At 40.9% G+C, this 26728-nt stretch overlaps 1 protein-coding gene across 4 annotated transcripts in view; it reads right to left on the minus strand.

The window, feature by feature from the left end:
• Positions 1-7043, minus strand: part of HIPK3 (homeodomain interacting protein kinase 3) — a 68079-nt gene extending 61036 nt beyond the window's left edge. Inside the window, exon 1 of one of the 4 annotated variants that reach the window (XM_014259012.2) lies at positions 6312-7043. The gene's annotated coding sequence lies outside the window, so the exon portion shown is untranslated. Of the gene's footprint in view, positions 1-4447; positions 4747-5189; positions 5281-6311 lie in introns of those variants that run through there. The other 3 variants (XM_014259011.2, XM_014259010.2, XM_005530253.3) reach the window with 3 other exon arrangements.
• Between the last annotated feature and the right edge of the window lie 19685 nt (positions 7044-26728).

A 26728-nucleotide genomic window follows, 5' to 3' on the forward strand; every position in this document is an offset into this window, starting at 1 on the left:
TCCAGCCCCACACAAAGCACAGCTGCACCAGTTATTGCAATCCCAGCTCAAGTTGCTCTCCTGGCACTTTTTGCTGCCCAGGGACCAGTTTTGCCATCTCACCTCACCACTGCAAGATGAGGTCAGCACAAGGCGAGGGGATCCACTCCCATCTCACAATTTACAATCCCGACTCAAGCAAAACTGAAGCAAAACTCCTAAAATAACCCAAAGCAGGTTTTCTCAGGTAGTGGTGGCTGCTTGCCCCGAGGCAAGAAACAGCCAAGCCAAGCTTTGTGATAAAAATCTTGCCTCACCCAGCAACTGAAGTTCCTTGGAAGTTCAGTGTCCTGGTCACACAAGGAACAGCTGCAGGACAGCAGAGCATGGTGACCCAGAGCAGCTCAGCCTCCAGAACAGAGGAGAGCACAAGACAAGCAAACCAGTGGATTATGAAATCCAACAGGCCTGGGAAAGAGGCCATGGGCATCTCCAATCATCTCCAAAACCTCCTCCTTTAAGGATATTCATGGGACTCAGCACAGGTATCAGGACCTGAGCTTTCTTGCCCAGAAATTTTCCAGCACTTATTTGAAATGGGTGGTGGCTGCAGTGCCACATGTATCCAGCAAGTGATGCTCACAGAGATAAAAGCAGACTTGCATTTGACAATAACCAACTTTTTATATAAAAAATGTTATTTGTACTTAATTCATAACATGCTTTAAAAAGCACCAAAGATTTTTAGAACTGTTACATTATTTCAGCAAGAGTGGAAAGCATGAGTTTAAGATTACTGATTTTAAAGATAGCTTTTTATGAAGGGAGTGCCCCTCCTAACAATGCAAACAGAGTTTTCTGTACATAAGAATCCAATTACTTTCTTAATATTGGGAGTTGCTGTAGCTTTGATCATCCTTAAAAGATAGGAAAACATTTCTTATGTCTGTTTTGTCTTTGGATGTTTGACTGTGTCTTATTTTATTGTTCTGGTTTGGAACTTGAACCCAGCAATCTCCTGTTACACCTAAATACTGCAGAACATAAGAGAGCTGGATAAAAGGGGGGGAAAATTATTATATTCCTTACTTACAAAAAGGAATAATTTCCTAATATTTTCCAAAAACATAACGAAGACTGTACAAAAAGTTTACATAATGCTGGAACTAATAAATATGTAACGTTAATAATACTGGGAGAGGTATTTTGAAATTACACTGACTCCAAGTCTCAGCATAAGAAAAAAAAAAACAGAACTAAACTACTTGAGTTGCTTAAAAAACTGTTGAGTTATTTGGCTCTTCTTTTTCCAAGCCCAACTGCTATTAACTCCCTTTTGTCAGAATGCTACCCACGCTCAAAAATGGAGTATTGAGATGCTATATGGAAAAAAAAAGTGATATACCATGAAAAAAATACTACAAAACTTTTAAAATATTATCCCTAAACTGCATCTAAAACCAAGACTCACACCAACTTTTTCAACATTCACTATATTGAAATAAAACATTTGAAGAACTGGGGGGAAAGAACCTAGCCTGTAGGAAATACTACATTATCAAAGTCACCAACTAAAATCCACTTTCACAGTTACATGTTGTTCCCCTGCTCACCTGTCACTCAAAGCTGTGAAGTAAAACAAAGCTACAACTTCTCTAAAATTCTGTAGAAGGGATAGAGGCTCTAAATTAAAACAGTGTCTAAAAGGGGAGCGGGGGAAGCCAAGACCAGGTAACAGGATTTTCTAGGTTTTATCCTTCATTATAGGTTATTTCAGGTTAAACAGAGGGTGTTCACTGCCTGTAGAAGTCAGAAAAGGTAACCCATTACTAACCCATATCATAGCATCAGTTATTTTAGGTTGATTTAAATACAGTTACGTGGTCATTCCAGGTGCACTGCACACATCTGGAACACGTTCAGTTCTGCTGTTCTCAGTGCTGCTCCTGGGTCCTTTCCCAGTGTTTCGTGTTGTGCTTAGCCCAGCCAGGGCTCTGAAATAAAGTTTCAAATACCTGAAGTCCCATCCTATACTTACTCAAAATAATGAGCTTTTCTTTCAAGAGCTATTAAAAGTAATACATTATTTTCAACCTCTGATTGTCAGTGAAGGGAATCTCAAGAAACGAAGTATTTCAGTGACTTGGGAACTTGGAAAACACAACATGGTACAAGCAAGGTCTTTTGAAGTCTGAAAGGTGGATACTATTGCACAAAATTCAGCAGGAAACTGGTGACAGAGGAATGTTGGTAGCACCACCACGCTGCTTCCACATGTCTTCTTCCCTAGACCAAGGATCACCAGGTGATTATCAGGCTTGCTCTACCCAACTCGTACTTCTGTTACTCAGAGCAGTCTAATTCAACTGTAATGCTTCTGCAGATCAGATAAAACCATTTTATATATTCAGAAAAGCCAAGGCATTTAATAAAAAAATATAAGAAGGCCTCTGTCACCTCTGCTTTATTCCCCAAAGTTCTGAGCAGAAAGCGACACTGCCTGCAGGAACTATTCTGTATACTCGCATGCCACGACACCCCACACTGCAACAGCGAAATTTAGCTCCGCTAAAAGCAGCTTCTCCTTCTGTATTTAACATTCCTCCAAAATACATGTTCAGCCTCAAATGACAGTGCTGTTCCCGTTACCAACGCTGCTCTTCTCCCCCCATCACATGCAAGAAAGCCAACTACAAAATTCCCGTTTCAAAATGCACCGCGCTTTGTCAAAAGGGCCTTTTGTTGCCATGATCAGCACACTGGCAAAAGGGAAAATACAAGAAAGAGAACCTACAGAGGTAAAAAGAAAACCATTCTAAAAACAGAAAGTGTGCAATCCCTTGAAATAGTACAAAGAGGGGTATATACACCTAAACACAGGAGCTTGGAAAAAACACAGCCTGACATTCCTACACCTTTGGATTGGGGTTTTCACAAGAATTAAGCACAGTTAATTCTGTTCCACCCAGGGGCTGGTGAGCTAAGCAACCCTCTGCCTCTGAAAGTGCTGCTCAGCCTCGCATCCCCTTCAACAGAAGAATAATCCGACAGACTCTTTCTAAAATAAATCACCTCCAAAGCAGCATTTTTTTTTTTTGAAGCAACTGCAACAAACTGGAGGACGCGAGGAGAAAAGCAGCACATGCAAATTCGAGTATTTCTATCAGTTAAGTTGTGAAAGATGAGTTGTAACCTTCCTCCCCACACCCTGTCTTTGTCTCTGCTATCTTGTTAAGCAGGAGCCGGTCTCATTTCCCTGTTTCTGTAGGTAGTTGTTTTGAAAGAGAGGAGGGAGGAAACACGCCAACACAAAAAAAAAAAAAAAAAAAAAAAAAAAAAAAAAAACCCGAAACAAAGAAAAATCACAAGTACCGCAGAGACCCCAGGGCAGGGGCAGCTTTCCGAGCAATTTTTCAATGAAACTTTATTCCAGCTCATGGAATCCGTCCAATTACAAACCATGCCCAAGCCCGGGGAGCCGCACCACCGCCACCGCTAACCGGAATTAGAACGGCCAGCCCAATTTATCTCCGATAAAAAAAATTTTTAAAAAAATAAATAAAATATTAATTTACAAGCACGAGCGGTGCCACACCCTGAGCGAGGAACTAGAAGAGAAGCCCCCAGGAAGAAGGGGAGGGAGTGAAAAGTCCAAGCCCCGTTTTGTAGGGTTACAAACACCCCCTTCACCGCTACCATAAAAGGTCCTCGGCAGCGCAGATAAAGCCGGCAGAGCTCCATCGGCATCAGTTTTCCCCAGATAAGTCCGCCTTAACACTTTGCTCTATTTATTTGCCATCTCACCGTGGCGATTCGTAATACAGTATTGACCTATTTTCCAGGTGCTTAATTAAGCTCTCTGCTGGCTGCCGCGCTTGTTAGGCGGTCGCCGTGCGTGATTTTAAATTTAGTTTGTAGAAAAGTCTAGCAATGGAATTATTATGGCAGAAAGGAAGTCCATCCGAGCTTTCTCATTTGGTGTGACATCAGAGCCTAAACTTTTTGCGAACGATGTCATGGGAGGTATAGTGGGTAGAAAATAAGTGATCACAGAAACGTGCATTGTTATCAACAAGTGCAGCTTCACCTAATGTAATCGTCTCTCAGAGTAACATATTTTCCCACAATTTAAAGTCACTGAGATAAATGAAATAAACAAGGCGATACGCAAGCAGGAAAAAGCAAAATACACAAGCAGGAAGACGCAAAACCATCACAGCGCCACATAATTTCTAGCAAGTCAAGCCCTGGAGTCCGAAAAACTAAGTTAACAAAAAAGGAAACAATCGCAGTTTCTGGCATTTTAAGTCAGATGCAACAGTTAGTAACAAAGTATAGCCTCAAAAGAACGCTCTTTATTATATATGTGTAAGCACCTAGCACTGACGATTGAGGGCTAGATTTAAATAAAAATAATTTTTATAACCCCATCACTATTTGCTACAGCGTTAAACACATGTAAACGCACCTGCCAGCTTTACAACCGATACCACGACGAATCCAGAACAAACCTCGCACGATCCCTGCCGCAACCATTACGGGAAAGCCTCCGGCAAACAAACCCCTCTGCTTTCACAGAGCTCGCTCCTGGGAACTGACCAAATTTTAAAGCGTCCACTTCCTTTCCAGTTGCTGCTAGTGATACCGGCCCTGGGCACCATTTGCCGCCCCAGCTTTCCCCCCCAGCGCGGGTCTCTCCTCGGGGCTCCGGGGCCGAGGGTCGCGTCCCGCCGGGACTGCCAGGAGCCACCGCGGCGGCGGCGGCCGAGCAGGAGCCGGAGCGGGAGGAGCCGCGGCCGCGCCCGGGCGCCACCCCGGGACCCCCCGGCGCTCCATACGAGGCGCAGGAGGAGGCGGCGCGCCCGGAGGGGGGCGGGGCAGCGCCGGCAGCGGCCGAGGGGCGGCCACGCCTCCCCCGCCGGCCGGCGGCGGCCTCGCCCGGCAGCAGGCAGCCGGCGGGGCTCGGGGCGGGCGCACGGCCGCGCCGGGGGACGCGAAACTTCGGGGACGCGGCGGGGCGGGCGGCGGGAAGGGGAAGCGGCGCTGCCCGCCCTCCGCCGCCGCGCTCGGCCAGGCCTGCTGCGCTGCCCCGGGCAGGGGGGTCGGGGCTGGCCCGGAGCCCCCCGCGGGCAGGGCGCGAACGCCGCAGAGCGGAGCCAGCGCCGCTCTCCGCCCGCCGGGGCCGGCCCCGCTCGCTGCCGGCCGCTCACCTTCACGGGTCGGGCCGCGCTGGCGTCCGCGCTGGAGCTGCCGCCGCCGCCCCGGGGATGGCCGGGGGCGGTCCGGGGGGGGGCGCTCCGGCCGGGCGCCGCCGCTCCGCCCCGCCGCTGTCGCTGCTGCTGCTGCCGCCGCCGCCTCGGCCGCTGCCATCTTGTCCTGGCGGCTGCGAGGGAAGAGCCCCGGCTCAGCCCGCCCGACAGACCGGGCCTCCGCCTCATCTCCCCGGGGAGGGCCCCACCCCGCCCCCGCCCGCCGCCTCCTCCGCCTCCGCCTCCTCCCGCCTCCGCCCTGCCCGCGGCGGCCTAGCGGCGCCCGCCGCCGCCCATCGCCCCGGAGCGGCGGCCGCGGCCCCGCCGAGCGCTGCGGAGGGGGCGCCGGCCGAGCCCCGCTCCGGCGCTCCCCGGCCCCCGCCCAGCCCGCGGGGCGCAGCCTGCGGGGCGCTCCCGCCCGCTCCGCCCGGCCCGGCGGCAGCGCCCCCGCCCGGCCCCGCCGCGCTCCGCAGCTCCGAGCGCGCTCCCGCCCGGCCCCGCCGCGCTCCGCAGCTCCGAGCGCGCTCCCGCCCGGCCCCGCCGCGCTCCGCAGCTCCGAGCGCGCTCCCGCCCGGCCCCGTTCCGCCGCTCCCGCTCGCCCCGCGCCCACCGGCCCCGGCGGATGATGGGCAGCACCGCCCCTGGCAGCGACACGGCGGCCGAGCCTCCTCAGGGTCTGCTGAGGGTCCCCCGGGAGGAGAACTTGAGATGCTCTTACCGCGAACTCTCCTCTCTGCCAGCATCACGGCTACCTGGAGGAAGGCAACCTCGTGCACTGTGGGGGCTCAGTGAGGAGCACCTGTAAAACTCCAAATAAACCCCCGGTGCTGGGCATCCCGATCACCACACCCCAAACGCTGAGCGCTTCCCACCTCGTTAGTGCCAACTCCCGCAACATTCACAGACACATCACCTACATAACGATGGGCAAACTGGTGCCGGGAGAGAGGCCTGACCTGGAGCTTAGGGGATGACAAGGTGACAATGAACATGTGAACTCCCAATTCATTTAAATGAGTGCTCTGGCCTTAAAGGACAAGAGACTTCCCCAGCCAGCCCTGAAAACAGCTGTGAAGCACCAACCTTCCAGATGCGGTGTGACATCCTTCCCTGGCGAGCAGTCCTTGCCACGCTAGCCCGAGCCCATCGGACACACCACTAGCTACAGAAATAACAGGACGGAGCAAAGGTATTGACAACTTTGCATCCTGCCTTACACTTGAGCATTTTTCCTTGCTCAGCTCCTCACAAAATAACAGGATACACCCCCGGTAACAACACGTCCCTAATATTATACATCACTTAAATATTCGTGGTTGGTTGTAGGACTGGGCAACTTCTGCAAGCAGCATTCTTGACCCGAAATAGTGTTCAGCTGATGTGGGGCGAAAAAGGAATTACTGTTTGCCTATAAAGTATTTAGCCCCAAGATAAATCCTTGGCTACAGCTACAATTGGACATCACATGCTTCTCCACCTCTTGCCAAAAATAACAAAGAATTTCTTTATTTACTTGCACAACTACACGTACTCTGCTATTTTTTCTCACTACTTGTTCCAGTATTTTCAACACGTGTCTGCTTGATTTTAACCTTTATTTAGGACTGATCCTTGTAATAAAGATTGTTAGGAAGTGAAGTCAGAATTTGAATTAATTAATTGGAGAAGCCAGACTTCTTGTACAGAAGTGCTAAAACCTAACATTGGATTTACTACCACAACGCCACCAATTCTCAGTCTTGTAAGTAATGAGCCATTTAATTTAGGGCTGGGGAAGAAATAGGTGGGTGTCAATGGTAGTAAATTATAGCACTCAAGAGCTGCTCATCACATCTATTGCTTACTAATTTTAGAAATATTAATCAAGCTCCTAAAAAAAAAAAAACATCCTACAGAGTTATTTCTACACATTTTATTAACATATAAATAGACTGTAAATGTTGATAAACATTATTGTTGATTACTTAACCATACAAACTCTAAAATGGCTTCACAAAAAAAAAAAAAAAGTACATTAAATATATGCTTCATCTGCAAACTTAAATTGATGTATATTGCCCCGAGTTGTCATCCACTGACGAGTCTCAACATAATTTTTCCAGCTGTTTCTTAGGATCTATTTCCAGGGAATTTCTTGTGGTTCCTCATGCACTTTCTTACAGTTTGATAACCAAAACAATCCAAATACATTTGTACAAATGTACAAAGTACATTTGAATGATACTAATCCTCTACTAACAGGCAAATTTATGAATCCAGTGTTCCACGGATACACATGCACAATTTTAGCCAGCTTTCAGAAACAGATTTTAATTAAGATTTAGAAAAAAAAGGGTGTCTTTGGGCTCATTAACCTCTCTTATCATACTGTTCTCTCACTGGAGTTTTGAGTTGGTCACGTTTGCTAAATGACAGCACCTCCTGAAACATCCCAGCACTGTCCTCATGTTCCAGCTTTTGCTAATTAGATCAAGCTAAACTTCCACTCACCTTGCAACGGGAGTATCACCAGCGTGTAATCAAACTCTCAAATCTCTTTGAAACTCCTTCAGTTGCTTTTGTGGAGTGCAGCACCCCTCTGCAGATCCATTCTTTGTCCTTATTTCCTCACAAGATCTCTCAAGAAGCTCCTTACTTTGGGAGCTGTTTCAATTGAAGGTTTCCTTAGCCCTGGGATTGAGGACTGGCCTGAGCTGAAATGATGAACCTCCTCTGTCAGTGACTCCTAAGAATTATTTTGGCCACAAAATAGTTTTTAAGTGTCCACAAAGCACAGTAAAACAACATTAGATGTATCATCCATTAGATGTATCAGCCAGCTTTAAACACTCTGATGACCTCTTCTATCAGAGCTTCTATGTGTGTCTGAGAAACCCTCACATGATTTATTTTTTTTGGTCACCTGGAAAACAGCAAACTCTTCCCTGTCCTATTTTTCTCTTGGCAGGTACCTTTGTGCTGGTAGGCAACAGAGGGGTTAACGTGGAAACTCCTGTTACACCTGTAAGTCCTGTGGACTCCTGATACCGTTTGGAGGGGAGTGTTTTGTTTCAAAGTACTTAAGTAACTCAGTGGAAGGAGGCCCAGTGTCATTTAGATTCATTTATGAAGTTCAGCATTGAAACACACACCTCCATGGGCTCCTGTTCCTCCTTGTCTCGAAGCCTTTGCAGGGGATAAATGCTAGTTAGTTGTGAGTGCTCTGAGGGGGAAAAAAAACAACCCAGAAGTTAGAAGAAGATACTTCCAACAGATGTAATCTATTATGCAGCACAAAGAAATGATCTGAGGACAAACACAGGCTAGAAGCTTTTGGCAGAACACTTACCAATGACACTTTGTGCTATTTTTGTTATCAAAAATCCCAAGTGTAGATGCAGACTGAAAATGCTTTGGCTAGAACAATTTGTTTTACTCATCAGACTGCTATAAGCTGTATCAGCAAAACACTTTTTACGGTCAGTATGAGTCGTTCATATCAGCTTATGAGTTGCTTGTATCAGCTAGACTCTTAATTTTTGAACAAGCTTGAGTCCTGATTGAGGCTCTGCCATTAGAGCAAAGCCACAAAGATAAGGAGAGGAGAAGGCAAGACCACAGGGCTGTAATTCCATCCAGGAGGCCTCGTGTTCAGTCCCTAATAACAGGTGCAATCACATGAAAGAGCGAGGCACGCTCCCAGTCCATCGCTGCGCAAAGCGACAGAGCTGGCCTCTCCCAATTTCCCTGGCCTCTTCAATTTCCCTCTGATAGCTCTCCACTGCTGCCACTGAAAATCCCATTTAGCAGATTCAGCTCAGCCTGCAGAAAAGGCTTCTCTTGGGTCAGGAAAACACTCAGGGACCGTCAGAGCTGGCACAAAGAGGAAGGCAGGGTTTTTCCTTTTCACCTGGGTGGGAAAGCTGTGCAGTTTCAGCTGAGTTTCCTGGGTAGAAATTATGAAATCCAAACAACCCAAAAGCTGGTTGGCAATGTGTTGTTGTGACCACTGCAGGTGTCCAGGCCTTCACAGGTGGAACAAGCAAAAGTTCCACTTAAATTTTTCTTTTTTTTCTTTTTTTTAAACTTGCAGACCACAGTCTTTGATTTTTCCCACTATATTTAATAATTTGTTAAGCAGGGAATTAATTAATGGATTCAAATGATAGGATTTGAAATTACATTTACATATTTGAAATTATATATTTACTGTTTTTCATGTTGGCTGAAATATTTTATCCTTACAGTATTTATCCTTCCCAAACAGACATAAGATTGGACAAAATTAGTGTTATCTTTTCCTCACAATTCCTTATCTAAAGCATTTTTTAAACCGATGTTACTGTCACTTAAATATGACTTGTATGATGAGAAAAAAGTAATTTGATATTCTGCATTTGGATCAAAATTTTTCAAGATCCAAATTCCTGTAAAGGGGTCAGAGTAAAACTGATAAAAAGTGCTCTTTTAAAATAAAAAAAAATTAAATTTACAGTTCCCATTGATTACCATCATATTCAGATAAGCATAGTTCAAAGTTCCCCATCTCCCCTCCCCATAGATATATTTGCTAGATATACCCCAAATCCAGCCTTCTGTTGCTGGGTGTAAATGGAAAATTACTTTCAAATTTAAAGCAAACATACACTTTGCTCCTTTTGCAACAACTGGAAGGTCAGTTGAGAAGCACTGTGTTTCCTCAATTAAAAAACACACAGGTTTCTCTATGCATTTTACACTGAGTCATTTGTACAAATTTCACCTTTTATTTCCACCTTATTTTTTGCAGATTTAATGCAGGATTTAAAAAAAATAAAAAGTGGAGCAGAGGTGGGGGAAATTTGTTTATTGTTTGGTGTTTAATTTACAAATTCAATGTTCAGTGTTCATTTTATGAAAACACCACAGGTCCCTGTGCATCTCCCAAGGGATGCATGAGGAGCCATCCACTGTGGCTCTTCCAAAGAAGAAAATCAGATTAAAGCATTCTTCTTCAATTCATTCTTCTTGCAAGAAACCTCCTGCACCATCCTGACATTGCTGTTTCAAATTCTGCCAGGTAACAGTGGCTCTTAGGAAATAAACTCGTCTGGGATCTAAAGATAATGACAGGGTGACTAAAATGGTAACTCTTGGAAAATGTGAGAAGGAATCTAAAATCTTTTTTGGTTGTCATGTGGATAAAAGCTGTCTGACCTGAGATGAAATGCACTCCTCATCCAAACTAAAACACTAATCACCTAATTTTTCACGTCACAGAAAGGAAGAATAACTACATTATAGAATCATTAAGATTGGAAAAGACCTCCAAGATCATCGAGTCCAACCTTTAATGGAAAAGTGATGTTTCTGTACAAGGTAAAAGGAAAAAAAAACAAAAGTAAAAAGATGTAATGAATTTATCTTAAAATTACACAAACACCTACTAGTTCAATTTAGGTTTTAGAGAACTTTTCTCTCTCTCTCTCTTTTTATTTTTTCAAACTGCTTCTGTTCAACCTTATTGTCCTTTTCGGTGCCATAATTGTTGAAACAGCTAACTGGGACAACTGTAATTTAAAAATATGGCACCCTGCTAATTGTCACAGATGATTTTGCTCAGGGACACTGTGAGTTACTTATTTCTCTGCCTGTGTTCATATTACAACAATAGGTGTAGATTTGACAGATGCTTCATTGCTGTCTTTTGAATTTTGCTAAGATCTTTTTCATATTAACATATTTCTTTAACAAAGAGTTAAATGCAATATTTTGTGGGGTGGTTGAAATATCTTTACTGGGTCATGTAAATGCTAAGGTATCGTGGTATTGTAGTTTTCACACTGTATTTCCATTTTAAGTCTGGTTTTTCACCTTTTTTAGAGCCACAGAAGTAGATTATTCCTCCCTCATGTACCTTAGGAGATCCACAAGGAAAGGGCCTGTCTGCAGGAAATGCATCCCAATAATGTACATTTCTAGTTTGACAGTGTAAATTTTCTTGCTAATCAGCTATTTTCATGTAATCATCAGCCTTTGAGTATCTTCCACATAAGGGTATTTAATAATTACATTTTTATGCTCACTCTCTCAAGCAGGAAAAGAATTGGAAGTGTGGGTTAACAAATGTTAAATGTGTACAAAGATACAGTATGTTTCTATTTTTGAGGTGTTTGGCAAGGGCAAAAATATTTTACAATATTTGACTGCTACAACATAAAATAGAGAGAATCTGATATATACTGAGAATGATAATATTCAAAACAAACAACAAAAAATAAGATAAATCCCTCCCAATTTAATGCTGTCCAAACATTGGAAAAATATTTACATTAAAAAAAAATTTGAAACACTTTTTCTATGGAGGAGAGAAATTACTTTTTAAAATAAAGAGCACATTTAAAACTAAAATTCCAAAGATAATGTGCTAATTTTAAAAATCTTTAATAGCAAATATTGCCATATTTTCCTGTTGTTTTGAAATAAGCATCAATAAGCACCCTACATTTAAGAATATCCATAGGGTACTGTCCATAATACTACAATAATTTCATTTTTACAGGTGACTAATGACTTCTCTCTGAGCACAACAAATGTTCCAGCTGACCTCACTTCTCAAAATGCATCATTCCTTCAAATAAATGTCATTAAACACAAGCAGGCAGTGGAATTACAGAATTAAAACATAATCCTGCATCACTCCAGTGACTCGGTGCTTACTAGGAGGGAAACTATTGCCATCCATAAAGGTTTCTGGGGCTGTGCTTTTGCAGCATATTCCAAAATGAATAATTTGATTAATTGACTGCTGCTCATCATCATTTTCCCATCACCAAAGAGAAGTTTTATTGCAGAGCAGGGTGTCTCAGGCTCCCCCACAAGCCGCAGCACACAGGAGAGGAGCCTGCTCCAACTCTGGCAGGCACTGAATCACATCCAAGCCTATTTTAGAATTAAATGGAAGATGACCTCGTTACCTGGGTCTCTCCAACCTCACTGTGAAAGCACTTGAGGACTGAGCCAGGGTTTTGCTATCAGCAGCTAAAACAAAAGCCAAACTGCACAAAAAACCCTTTTTGTTGCTCTGGTGTGAGGCCCTGTCACTAATCTGTCTGCAGCACAAATCCCTCCTGAGAAGCAGTTTTACCCAAGTCCACATGCACGTGGCTTGCAAATGTCCACATACACCCTCCCTGAACAGTTTCATACACCAGCAACTCATCCATGCGTTTTCCTCCCTTTTAAATGAAGATTTCCTTATTTCTCCCCTCCCCATGTGATATCCTTAATGAAAAATTAAAAATATATTTTGAACGTTTAAATTACCAGATTAGATCTCCTCCTAGAATGAACAGAAAAGGCACATTAATTACACAAGTTATGAAAACAGATCAATTTTAAAGAAAAAACCCCTTTATTTAGTAAGTATTTTCATATAAATGCATTTATTCGGAGGTGCAAACGTTTAACACAATTTTTAGAAAGGTTACAAAACTTGTACTTTTTTTATTTTATTTTTCTGTTCCAAACCAGCAACGACCCAAGTGGGTTCCAAAGGAAAAGGTGATGTTGGGCAGTAGTTTTGGATTGTTTTGACCCAGTGAAATCCAGTGTGTCCCTGCTAGCAAGGAGACACTTGGCAGAAAGTATCACATGGCAGGAACAAAAAAAACCCTCTGAGCAATCTCTCCCCAGACAATGCAGAACAAGATCAGGTAACATTTCTACTGAGCTAACTGCAGGTGCACTTGGTGCTGCTGCCGGTGCTTTGATCTGTAGCATTTTCAGTTTATGAGCATTTTGATGATAGTAAAAGCTTTATAAATATTTTTATTTACTTTTTTTTTTTAAAAACACCTCTTAGTTAGACGTAAAGCTCATGTTGTTTTCTGACTTGGACACTTGATTAAACACATTCAATTTTGAAATGTTTTGGTGTGAAATACACAAAAATATCGTGTTTACCCATGTGACATTTTAATTAGATTTTGTGTGAAGGTAGGAAATCAGTTGGGTTTTATGGCTTTCTCATATTTTGATAAAATTACCACTCTCTGCTACAAAAACAGGGAGCACAGCCTGACATGTTTATGATCTGATGTTGAAAAGAACATGAGACAGAAGTGGAAAGCAAAATGGCAAACAGGTATCTATAAATAAAACCATGGTCATAAACATCATGTCATGCTCAACAGCAGAATCAACAGCAGTGAGACACAGCAGGTGAGAAAATGAAAAGACAGAAACTGCAGAGCTCAAAACACTACCAGTACCCCAAAAAGACTCAGCCTGGTGAGATTTAGTTCAATGTATACATGCAAAAATTCTCATGGCATCCTCAGAGTTTGGCAGCAGCACTGCAATGATTTTCTGGATTTTCTCTTGCAGGGGATCACAAGGAATGGATGAATTGCCATCAGGACAAGGCAGGAGAAAAGGCCCACGGCTCCAGGCTCAGATGCTACTTCAGCTGAAGATCTCAGGAAAACCAGAGATACTTCTATAAATAAGTTGTTTTTGTCAATGCTATATTTGTGATTTAAAAACCACAGTTTCCACAGTTCTAATATATGCACTGGACCTCCAGATCATTTTCAGATTTATTTTTCTTTTTTAAATGCAAACTGCATAGCTCAGAGAAAGATAATGAACTGCTGCATGTTACATAAATAGTACATTTGTCAGGGATTGAAGTACTTCCATTCTTGTGCCACGTCTTACAAAGGAAATTATGTACAGTTTTCCTGACAAAAACAATTTAATATGTGCAAATTAGTTTATCCTGTTTCTACCTCAGTGACAAAAAGCACCTGTATAGGCTTCATTGTTTTTCTATATGTAATAAATGTAATAAAATAATTTCAATTTTTTATTTAATAATATAATAATATACATAATATATTATAATATTACAATAATTGATATATAATATATAATATACAATATTCAATGTATAATACATAATACATAATGCATAATACATAATACATAATACATAATACATAATGCATAATACATAATATAATATTATCTAATTGTATCATTTAATATAATAATTAATAGAAATAAATAAGTATAAATTAATGTAATAAAATAATTTTAAAATAGAAAATACGAATCTGAGAGTAGACATATTTTCATTCAAAATACACGTTATTAATCAATTTAATTTATTATTTAATTACATAAATGTGGGGCACTGTAAAGGATAGTTCTTACTCTGGATAATTCTCAAAATGAGATAAAAGTGCATCCTGTGAGGAAATGATTAACCTGTCATTCATGTTTCACAAAAAAACCAAGAAGCAGCTGAAGTTAATGGCTAAAAGGGCAAATGTTAGGGCACAGACTGAAACATCTCAAAATTAAGGCATGAAAAAGAGGAGGAAAAAGCATTATTTAATCTCCTATTAAATACTATTTCATCATAAAGGCATGGACCTTTCAAGCAGCCTTTGTGCAGAGGAGAAGCTACACCATTTATTTAATTGATTGTGTTTTAAGGTGTTTATTTTTGAGCAGTACTTTTTGTAGCCAGTTTTATATCTCTTTTTATTCACTTGTTTATGACTTGTGTTTAAGCAGAGATTACAGAACAGGAAAAGGGCATGCACAGGTCTTGGGAAGGAGCATCCCAGACCTTGGAAGTCGTGTCATTTCTTGAAGAAACCCAAGAAGAAATTACTGAATACCCAAGAAGAAAATTTGCACACTGACTATTTTATTTATTTTCATATGTATACAGCTCTTAAGATCAATGCTGGAATAATTGAAGTTCCAAATATCTCCTGATGCTTTGTGTGTTTTAACTACTCCATCAAAATCAATCAAAATCTCACAATCCTTATATTAAACTACTAATAAACATTTAGGAAAAGTAGACAGAATATCAGGATTAATTTTATTAGCTATAGACACTGCAGTATTAACAAAGTAACACAAATTATGGACCATAATTTCATGGTCAGGAGTCCATAATATAATAACTATAAACCACAAAGGTGGCTTCTGAATGAAATCTTCCAGAGCTTGCTATCTCAGTATCAGACAAGAGACAACAGATGGATTCAGGGAGAAAAAGAGAAGCGTACAAGGAAAGAGGAGACAACCTTGGCCAGCACTGTAGGGAGCCTCAGATCAGTGCACCAGCTGCCCACCTGCCTCAGGAGTCCTCATTTCCTGCAGGAAGAAATCTTGCCAGTGCCAGTTTTATTCATTATTGTAGGACTGCCAACACTTTTGTTCTCCTGAAAGACAAAAACGAGTGTGTAGTGTAAAGCCCAATAAATACAATGCAAGTCCCACTGAGATAATCAAAAAGCACATCAGTAGCAAGAGTGGGATCAAGATTTTATTCATTTTCCATTTCTTCAAGTACTGTTTAAACACATATTCGTCCCCCTCAAAAGTGAGACCTTGGAGATGACAATTTAATGAGAAAAGTATTTAAAAAAATCCCAAACAAACCTGGATTGTTAGTGTGGTTCCATCATCACATACTATCATAAAGACATGGGAATCAGCTTTTTATAGCCTGGCATGATGACAGCTATTTATCTCCTGAACTTAAAAGCAGTATAAATATTTTTGGTTTAACACACGAAATGTAACGATCAGACATCAACCATTCTTTACCATTTAAATGCATTTCTTCAGGAGAAGCAAATTCATGTATTATAGTAGAAACTAATAACTATTTCACAGCAGGGTATGAGTAGCTTCTCATTCATATTTTATTAAATAGTTGTATCTGTTACATGTGTGAAAGATTGCTTTAGCCATTTATATGAGGCTTTTAAGGCAGAATAGCATTCCACTCAGCAGATGATACTGAAAAGCTCTAGTTTAATTCAATAATTAACTTCCTTGTGTTTCATTTCCAAGCACAAAATATTAACTTTAATTAAAAACACAATAGGAAATTGCCTAGTTATCTAGTTCTTTAACAATGCACTTCTTAGTGTAAGGCACTTAAAACTAATTTAACCACTGTAGCTTTTGCACTAAGTCACACCTAAAAATGAGCTGGTTATCTCATGTCCCTTAAGTTAAGCTTTGTACCTAAAAAAAAAAAATGTGCATCTCCTGGCTTTATTTCTGATAAGCAGTGGAGTATCTTGATGGCAACAACCTGGGCATTTATGCTATCCCCCTTCCATTTCAGTGAGGAAATCTCATATTTTCCACAGTAACCTCAGAAATGCTCTCTGGTCCAGGAGACTCAGTTCTGTCATTTCTAATATCATCTGCATTTACATTATTTACAACAACTTTACATTGCCTTTTGTATCTTATTACACTCACTAAGTGACTGTGGAATCAAACTTCCTCATTAAAACATCTTTGGCAAAGCTCCTTTCTGAATCATAATTTTCATTTAGTTTCTATCCAGAGTATCATTTTTAAAGCTTGATGTTTATTAGACAAACAATAATGAAGTTGTGAGGTCTCCAGAGTGATTTATTTTTGAGACCTCCTTCTAACCTTTTAATTTAAATCTTAATTTGGAATTAGTTTAACATGAGAAAGTGAGATCTATTTTTCACTCTAATCCTAAATCAATATTAGCTCAGAAAATTATTCTATCTGTGCCAGAAAACATGTATTATACCATTAAAAGTAACCTTTTGCAGGGAATATCACTAATGCTGCCTAAAAATAATTCATTTCTACCAAGCAGAATGAGAAATCTATGGGGGTTTTTTTTGCCCAGACACCTTAAAATAATTTTAATCCTTCTCTATATACTGTTCTTGCTTAATTGGTGCTAATGAGTGTGTAAAACAAGGTGAATAACAGGTGAATAACAAAGTGAAATCACCTAAAATGTTTGCCTTGACATGTGTAGAAAGGTAGAAAAGCCCACAGAAGGAATTGAGCTGAAGTACATTGAAAGAAAATCATTATTTAAAGGCCACATTTTGATTACATTGCACCATGTTGACATTGCTTGTTACAGATACCTACAAAATTATTACAATTTCATGAATTCTTCCAATTGGGTTGAATCAGTGTTAGTAGAGAGCCAGGTATAATCAGTATCTCCCAGAAATAAATAGTTAATACTGCAAAACTGCTGAACTTAATCTAGACATTAATCAAAATAAAATCCACTGAATATTCTATACTTTAAGAAAACCTTACAAATGTAATCCCATCCTGGCTCTGGAAATATGCAATTATTGAAAATTGTCTGGTTTGATTTAAAAAACAAAATCAAAATATTTATTTTAAAAAGTTGCTAAGCTGTTTCCTCTTCCACTGATAATCACTCCCTTATTTTTAAAGCTCTTGAGAGTTTGTCACCTGAGGCCCACAGGGACACCCCTGCAGAATTTCCTCTCCCTGATGCTGTTTCAGAGCAGAGCTAAACCACCCATGGATGTGTCCACAGTAGCTGTGGTGTCACTCCATGCCTCCAATGGTCCCAGCAACACGGCAGGCCTGAAAACCAGTCAAAGAATCACAGAGAAATGGTGGTAAAATCAGATTATTCTTCCTGCCATCACAAAGCTTTCCAGGAAATTCACCTTCCATCTAAGGGAAATTGTAGTGCTCTGTAGTGGTCTGTAAAAAAGCACAAAATCAGCTGGAACGTCAGCAAAATTTTGGTTTTCTTTGAATGAGATGCTATTAAACTTTATAAACTTTACATAAATTTAACATTATTAAATTTCACATTAAATTCAATATTAAATTTAAAAGTCACTAATTTTTTCTCATATATTAAGGACGTGCCTCTCCTGGGCTGTGTGATTATTTGTCCACTTCCAGAGCCTTCCCTCCCACACACGCAAAAGTTCCGCACCATAATTCCAACTCTGGGAACGGAGGTTTTGTGCCTGTGCCACCAGAGCCTCCAGCACAGAGGTGTGTCAGGGCACACACTGTATTCCATTCCCTGCTGGAATGTCCTCGAGGGCTTTGTCAGACAGGAGCAAACTGGAATAGTTCTCATCTTTCACAGACGCCAACGCAAAGGTACCGCTCAGATATCAGCATTCCCCGATTTTCTGTTTCAGCCAGAGCTCTGGTTTGTCTTTTCCTGCAGGTTTTACAAGCAGCTGTGATACTCAATTCATTTTTTATTAAAGGGCATTGTATTCTCACAGTTAAATTTCTGCTATAATTCAGATTTATTTTGGTTTGGTCTGGGGACATGACAGAGGTTAACCCAATTCATAGATCACATCAGATGAATCATATGTGAAAAGTTTCCCAGGTCACTCAAGGTGAAACAGAATTTCACATGTAATACCCTCTTACAGAAGAAACAATATTCAGGTGACAGCTGAACAAAGACTTGCAATAAATTCTGACTAACAAGGAGTACTGGAAACAGAGTTCTCCCACATTTTGTGCTCCATGCACACAGCAGCCACGAGCCCTGACAGGTACAAAGCATTGTCTAACAGTGTGAAATCCCAGTGCTGATGAAACTCTGATTACCACCCACTGAAATACCCAATTCTTCCCATGCCTTTTTGCACATCTCCCCCCCACCCAGCTGGCTGAGCCATCCTGCTGTAGTCCTGAACTGTCTCTTGGGCAGAGGTGGGGTTAAGACTTTTTATTTCCAATAAGGATTTTTATTTCTCCTCTGTTTTTTTCTTTTCTTATTTCTGAAGAATGGCACATTCTCTAGTTTAAAAAAAGTTTGAGACAGAGTGTGAACACTAATTAGCAAAATTAATTCAACATACAGTTTTCAAGTATATTCTACACATTATCCAAAAAAAATCCCAACCTAGCAGAGATCTAGGAGCAAAATTATTCTGTACTGATGGTACTAGAAAAACCCCTTTGACAGAAATAAAATTATGGTTTTGCAATGTCAGAAAGAAGAAAAAAAAATTAAAGGTTACCCAGAAATATCAAAAGCATATGCTTTTTATGAAGAGCATACTGCAGAAACCATGTCATCTCCATGAATTAGCATTTGCTCATCCTTATTAGCAGACACATATGCCTGCTTGTCCTGTAACTTAACATGGAAGGCCAAATTAAAAAGATGTCATACACCAGTTGCTTAACAGAAATTAACAATATAAAAAGTTCATTATCTAAAAGACTCTTAAGAGGATGCCAGCATTGATTTGAATTGACTCCAGGCATTTCTCTGCTTATTGTTTGGAAGGTTGTTAGTTGCACTTACGAGGTTGGAAGTGGAACGTCACTTTGACAGAAAAAGGTATAATGCAAAACTGAAATCAGAGTAACAAACTCTGACAGAAAGAAGACATTAATAGGAGCAACCAATGACAAAATAAACTGTAGGTCTAAGCAATGGCTTATCAAACCTAAGAGGATTTGCCTAATCAATCCTGTGTTGCACAGCTATCCAAATGGCTTTTCCATCCAATCCATACTGTTCCTACTCATTACTTACTCTTGGCTTTCTAGAAACAAGAGACATATCACGTAACAAGCTAAACAGTATTGCCTATTTTTGAACTGCTTTACTCTACTATCCTGTAAGCAGTTAACTAATGCACTGCAAAAAATAGCTCCAGAGCTCCAAACTGTTCGGAATTAGTTTATTTTTTTAAAAAAATGACAACCCAAAAGGTAAGAGTAAGCATTAATTATTTGGAGAGCAGCATTTGCCTTTAGAAGGGAACATCTTTTTTAGAATAAATTGTGGGGAAAGGACTTTATGTCTGCAGACTTCATGTTTGGGTTTGAGTTCACCGAAGAAAATGTGCAGGCTAACAAGAAGTGTATTGTCAGGGAAGCCCAAATGGCTACAGTTTAAAGGCTGCTCTAATTGATAAATGTAAAATATCTGACAAAGACGCTTCAGAATGTGGCAGGTGTGTATCATGTATAGTTTTACTGTCTAAGTAAAGCAAACATATGAAGAGATTAAAAAAATAGATTAAGTGTTTTATAAGCTACTGCTAGCCTACACTAGCCAGCTGAAGGCTTTAAATAATTTAATCCCTTCAGCAACTGCCAGTCCCAACTGCAATACTGAAACAAGGTCTGAATTCAGTTTGAAACCCAACAGGTGCAGTCTAATACTGCTTCCTTAATTCAGCTACTGATCTATGTTTATGCTTGTAGAGGACAGCATATTCTTAAATCCACCATGGCATTAATTAAATTAGTCTAAGTGCCTCTTGTTTTATCCCATCTCCTACTATCAAATTTACCTCGGACAGTACTCTGTTTCTTTCCCCTCGCCTCCAGAAATGCTCTTCATGCCAGATGGAAGACAAAGACTTCTCAAAAAGCTTTTAAAATAGATTTTTTTCTTTATATATAAACTTAGAGAAAAACACTAAGTTAACCAGGGTAACTAAATAAAAGAAAACATTTAATACTGTTTTTCTTAGTCTGAATTTTAATATTTGAAAGTGGAAGGAGATACCTAAATTTATTGGCAAGCAAAGTCTCCGATGCCACATCACCACTTGTACTCACTCTTTTCTTTTGATAATCCAGGCAATTTAAGTTGTACCTGATGTGCATAAACTATTTATCATTCTTCTATGCTAATGATTTGCTAGTGGCACGAAATAATGCATATTGACCAAAGTTATAATTCACTAGGAAAAAAAAAAAATTAAAAAGACTGAGAAAAAAAAAGCAGCATCACCACAAAGTTCCCATCAACAGTAACAGGGAGGGTCCCCACTACCCTCCTTCTCTTTCAAATCATGGACTCTTTAACAAACCACAGGGAAATGCTGATTAGTATCATATTTCCCAGAGAAATGTAAAGGTTAATCTACATTTTTCTCCAAGCAGAGGACAAGAGAAGAGGAAAATCCCCACCACCTTACTCTCTCACTGTGCTGACGGAGCTGGAAGATGAGACAATCCAAGGCACAACTTCCTTTCCCTTCCTTGCAGACTGGGCCACGCTCACTCTTGGGATGCACACGGAGAGTTTTGTCTCCCAAGCAATTAAGCAGAATGTTTGGCATATGCAAATGAGAGGACAGCATCACCTTTTAATGAAACCTTCACTCAGAATTTCAGGGTGCTCAAGTGGTGAGCCATTGGAGTAGTAAGGCCAGTTCAGAAAGTGGATGACAATTCAACACCATTCAGCCAATCAAGACTAAAATAAACCACACGAGGGGCAAGCAGCCTTCTGAAAATGAAAACAGATTCAATGCACTTTAAACAAAATGTTTTCTTAAATCCCAAGCTGCCCAAAACAGTAACACCCAGCTAAAAAAGATGAAAAGATTGTAAGATTGTCATCCATAAAAAATGATGTCTTGTAAGTCCAACAAAAAGTGAACTCTGGTACACCAGCACAGATTTGAATTCCCAACAATTCTACCAGCACAGGGAAAAACAATACCCCTAAGTATATTAAAAGCATCTTGGAAATGTTTGAAATTTCCACTGTTTTGTATCTATGGAATGGAAATTTTAATTACTAATCAACAACTATTCTTTTGATTATGTGAAGTAGTACAGGCACCATCCCTCTTCTGTTTCAAACTGGATGGATAATGTTGAGGTAACGTGATTTTATTAACATTGACAATGTGCTTTCTGATCCCAGTTGTACTTCAAAGCAGTAAATGAATGGAATTTTGGAGCACAGAACAGCCCAGAGTGAATTCAAAGTTTCTGAAATGGCTCTAGCACTCAGTTTATACAAGCCTGAAATTTAAAATTCAGTTTCAAAACCATTCTGGGGTTATGGCTTTTGAAAGAAGGAAAAGACAGGAGGGGGGAAAATCTACAGAAGACATTGTAGGAAGGCTCAACAGTGATAATAACTGTATTCTATTAACAAAGCCCAGTTTTAATTCAGAACTCCCTATATATCAAATAACTTACAATATTTAGGCTATACGATTTTATTACTGTAAAAATGTTTTTACATTAACAATTTTTAGCTATGTGAATAATCACTGCCTAATAATTCCCCACATAATCTTCTGATCTTGCAGTATCAGACCTTTCTTAAGTATTTAATGAATATTATGCACAGAGAAACCCCAACCCAAACCTCCTCGGTATTGCAGTGGTAAAATACTGTACTACATGGAGTTTTTGGGGCAAAAGTAGTGCTTTGACAAAGACCTGCACTCCCAGAGATAGTTGGTACAATAATGTGTGTGAAAGCATGATATAGACCTATAAACTAGAGCTAGACATCTGAAAGACCTCAAAATAATAATAAATACTGGGTTAGTTTAAATTCCAGTCTTTGTGTTTTTAAAGCTCACTACTTTGTTTTCTTTTCTAAAACAGTTGCTCAAGAAAATCTCAGTTAACTGAACTTATTTTTCAAGAACAGCAGGATTTTAAAGAAAAACCAAAACCAAACCAGCTACAGCGAAATGAGGAGAGACTCCTAAGAGCTGCCACTTGAATAGAAGGCATTGCAGCTCCTCCTTTCTGTGTCTTGTAGAGATTTAATGGGGACTAAAATCATCTTGGTCCTCTTGGCTGTTCTCTTCCTGGCAACATTTGTGCCCAAGTGAACATACCTAGCTGGAGAAATTAATACATTCTTTCCTTGCTTACTTGCTGTGTGCAGAGTACACGATGCTCTTGGCAGCTCCAAAATTTGGACGCTCCAAATCTGCTTTATTTTGGTGTTCATTTGTCTGCAGCAGCGTCCTGGTACACAACAGAAAACAATGCTATTTGCTAGAGGCAAGCACAATTCCAAAGCCACAGCCTGATTTTTCCTCCAAGTTCTTCCAGAGCACAGCATAACTGACTCACAGAGAGGCTGCCAAGCTGTCCTGGTACAGTGATGTGGGTTTATGACCAAAACAGCTCCCATGCAGGCTGCTTTGCCACACTGCCCAATAATGTAAGTATCCTTCTATTGTATCAGGGTTACTCCATGAAATCCATTGTCTTATCTAATCTGGAACTGGTTAGGGGCAGGAGGATGCTTTGGTCTTCACTGTTCCTTGAGCAGCAATTGTCTGTGTTGAGTCTTCACTCAGAAGGCATCACAGCCTGGGAAGAGTCAGAGCAATTCAAGGTTACACTGGGATGCCCTGCCCACTGCTACGTTCTTTCTCTCTTCCACCCATGTGTCAGTATTTGGGACTGTAAAAATTTCTGTTGGAGCAGGCCAGGCCTCTCCAGAGATTCCCAATTTCATGACAGATGTTTGCCACAAACCAAAGGGCGTCTCCAAGTTAGGAAATAATGTTTGCCTTTGGACGGCATCTTTTTTTCAAAGCTGGAAAATGATGTTTCAAACACACACTCATGCATTTTAATAGACAGAATTTGGCAGAGAAGCACAATGGAGAGAAATCCAGCCCTGCCCTGCTTGTGCCAATACGAACTTGATCACTCGTTCTTTAAAGTGAATAGTGAAGTCTCAAGTATCCACTGTACCTCTGTAAAAACAGTACTTATTAAACAGGTTAATTAATAGCTTTGTTTTATGGACACTGGAAATAAGATTAGTAACTCCTTTTTCCATCTGGGTTCCATCCCATGCCCAGTCACCTCAGCATGACTGTGTCCATCTAGTGAAGTAAATGGCAGATTTGTGACTGCAGGGTTTTCTCCACCTCTCCCAGAGGAGGAAAAGCTAATGTTAAAATAATACCTCTTCCACGTGCAAGAGAAAAACTGGTCTGCTTTGTGTCAGCTCTTCATTCCTGTGAGAATTAATTCCAAGAGCACGCAGCAGCCCCTCTGCTGTCAAGTGACTGTAAGCGATATGGGGTAAGCGATACACGGAGCAGGAGCAGTGGGCTACACCCACAGCGGTGTTAGCACACGGAAACCTGTTACACCAAAGCTTAACCTAAACTGTGCCACTCTGCACGTTCACTCTGGGGCTCCAGATCCTGTCCCCACCATGCCACAGAGGCACGATGCAGCACAGCCAGGGTGGGCATTTCCTTCCCTGGATTTTCTTTGGGAATGGTAAGTGACTGCTTGAGCTGACCCTTCCCACAAAACCCTCACCGTGGCCAGAGATCACCCTCACCAGCTCACCAGAGATTACTGCACGTACAATTTTTGGCAGCTGACTGGTGCAACACCCACTCCTATGAACATGTGTGACCTCTGAGTCCCCACTGAGCCCCACCATACACAGAACTGCTGAGAGCAAAGGGTGGCACAGCAAGGAAAACTCCAAATACTAAACATGCCAATTCATGAATGTCCTGACTGTTCTTAGGACTATTATCCCCACCACCACCATCCTTTTCCCTCAAGCTCATTTTCTAATTTCTCTTCACCATTTGTACTCATTTCTATTTCAAGTTGTGTGTGTAGAGTTTTAATTATCTTCTATTTTTGGGGCATTAAAATATTCTGAATCATCCCACCTTCTGGGAGATTAGTAAATCCAGTGATTATCAACAAAAATGCTGTTGAATGACTATTATCCATGCTAATTATTCAATTAAAAAATATGCTGGAGCCATCAGCAGGACACTTCCATTTCATGGTTGAATAAAGGAAAAAACATCTTTCAAAATTGCTCTAAAGCAATTATTTTAAAAACTGGCTTTTCAGAGCTAATCTTTCCCCAGTACCTCCGTGCTGGTACAATAAAACCTGTGCATAGACATCAATGGATGTGGCAACCCACCCATGCAGAAAAAAATCAGGAGATGCAGAGACTTGTCTTGGACACCCCACTAAGATGAGGCCCTAATTTGTACTCTTTTTCTCTTGAGTACAGCACATTTTGTTTCTGCCTAACCTTTTCAAACACATGGATGCTGCCAACACATGTCAGTATCCTGACACTCTTCTGGTGTCAGTATTTTAAGCATGTGCTTAGGATCATGAAAGTAATTTTCAGCCTAATTAATCTTGAGACCATCAGTAGTTCAGAGTGATTTCTCCTCTTTCTAGCACTTTCTAGCACTTCAGCCCCTTTTAAAAAAAAATAATTAAACATGGGTTTGCAGTCACAGTGCCTCTATGTCATCTTATCATCTGGCTACAGTCTGAAATGAATTACCTGACTAAACTGGCAAGGAAACCCAGCAGCAGGTGGAAAAGATAGACTTTTCCCCACAGGTATTTACACCAGTCAAAGAACTCACTAAAACATGTTTCCTCCCAGGTCTGTCAAGCCAGCCTTAAATTCACAGATGCCCCAATACTTCATCACCACAGCAAATTGAGCTATTCCAAAACTCCTCTAAATCTTCCTAACAAATCCCTGGGTGCATTTCAAAGGAATCTTTCATTTCTGGGATCTGTTTGTGGCACCCGTAGAACAAGAGTTAGGCAACATAGAGCAGCTTGCCAAAACAAGCAATTTTGAAATTAACTAACCCAACAAGCACCACTACAAGAAGATCTCACATTACCTGTCTGAGATTCCCCTTATCAGGACATTTAGATAATACAATTAAAGATGTCCTAGAATGAAGGATTTGAACAGAAAACTCATCTGGAGGTACACATATATTAGGTAACAGCTTGTAAGGCTTGCCTGCCTTTTATAGTTTGACAAATATTTTCAAGAGGACTTTCAAAGAGCCACCATAGAACAGTATCTACACGTATTCTGCTTCAGGGGAGGATGGGAATATTTATTCCAGGGCTTTTATTCCAGGAGATGGCATATGCAGGAAGCCTGTCAGTGCCTTGTAATTCCAGTAAGAGCCTGTGCTCACCCTAGCAGCAAAAGCAGGGTGGATGTTATGTGCAGAATGGGCTCTGGAGAACACAGCAGATACGTGGAGTCAGCTATGCATGATGCAAATGAGAGGGTCAGGGATTACCATGAAAGGCTCCTGTCAGACATATTTGTAGACATATTTTTATACATACTTATATAAATATACATATGAGCTTTAAAATATGGAACAAGGATGAATAAATACATTTCAGACTTGCTATTTTCAGGTGCATTAACATCTGCTCTATAGACACAAAAGGCCAAAAAGTTTAGACAAACAACTATATGCAACTTGTGACTTAATATGAGAGAACTGTGTTTACTGCCTGGCTCTAGGGTCTGTTCTTCCATTTGGGGCTAAGTGGACAGGTTCCTACTTCCCTTCTATTTCCAGCCAAGCAGAGAAGCTGTGACTCCAGCACAGCACTCTGACCACCACAACCACGCTTGTTTGGAACAGCACGGTTGGATCCTCCACTGGGTCACTCCATACATTCGTGTGGCTACGATGGGCAAAACACTGGGGGCTCCATGGAGAAAGTTCTCTGTATCAAATGGAGAAATTACTCTTCCCAGTCCAACCTGGAATGATTCTGCCCAACCTTCAGTATCACACTCGACAGAGAAGACGACTGCCATTTGGTAAAGCCACCACCCATCTGTCTCGTGAAGATTGAGGTCAGCTAACAAGCAGCATTTCTGCTCTCTCCTACCCAAAGCTGAACACAGAAAAGCAACATAAAATCAAGATATTGAACAATCCTTCAAGTATTGTTTAAATTACTATTTCCATCCCCATTTGCTTTTCTCAGTTGCTTAACTTAATAAAAAAAAAAGCAAATGTTAATGCTGCCCTGTGTGTGTACATGTAGCAGCCTGACCCACCCCAGTGACTTGTTTTTATGGGAGTTGCACAGTAGTCCCTGTGTTGCCTCAGTAACAA

This window comes from Pseudopodoces humilis, chromosome 7 (assembly GCF_049639895.1).
Source record: "Pseudopodoces humilis isolate 2021_Gansu_Grassland_sample_001 chromosome 7, ASM4963989v1, whole genome shotgun sequence".
Lineage (NCBI taxonomy): Eukaryota > Metazoa > Chordata > Aves > Passeriformes > Paridae > Pseudopodoces > Pseudopodoces humilis.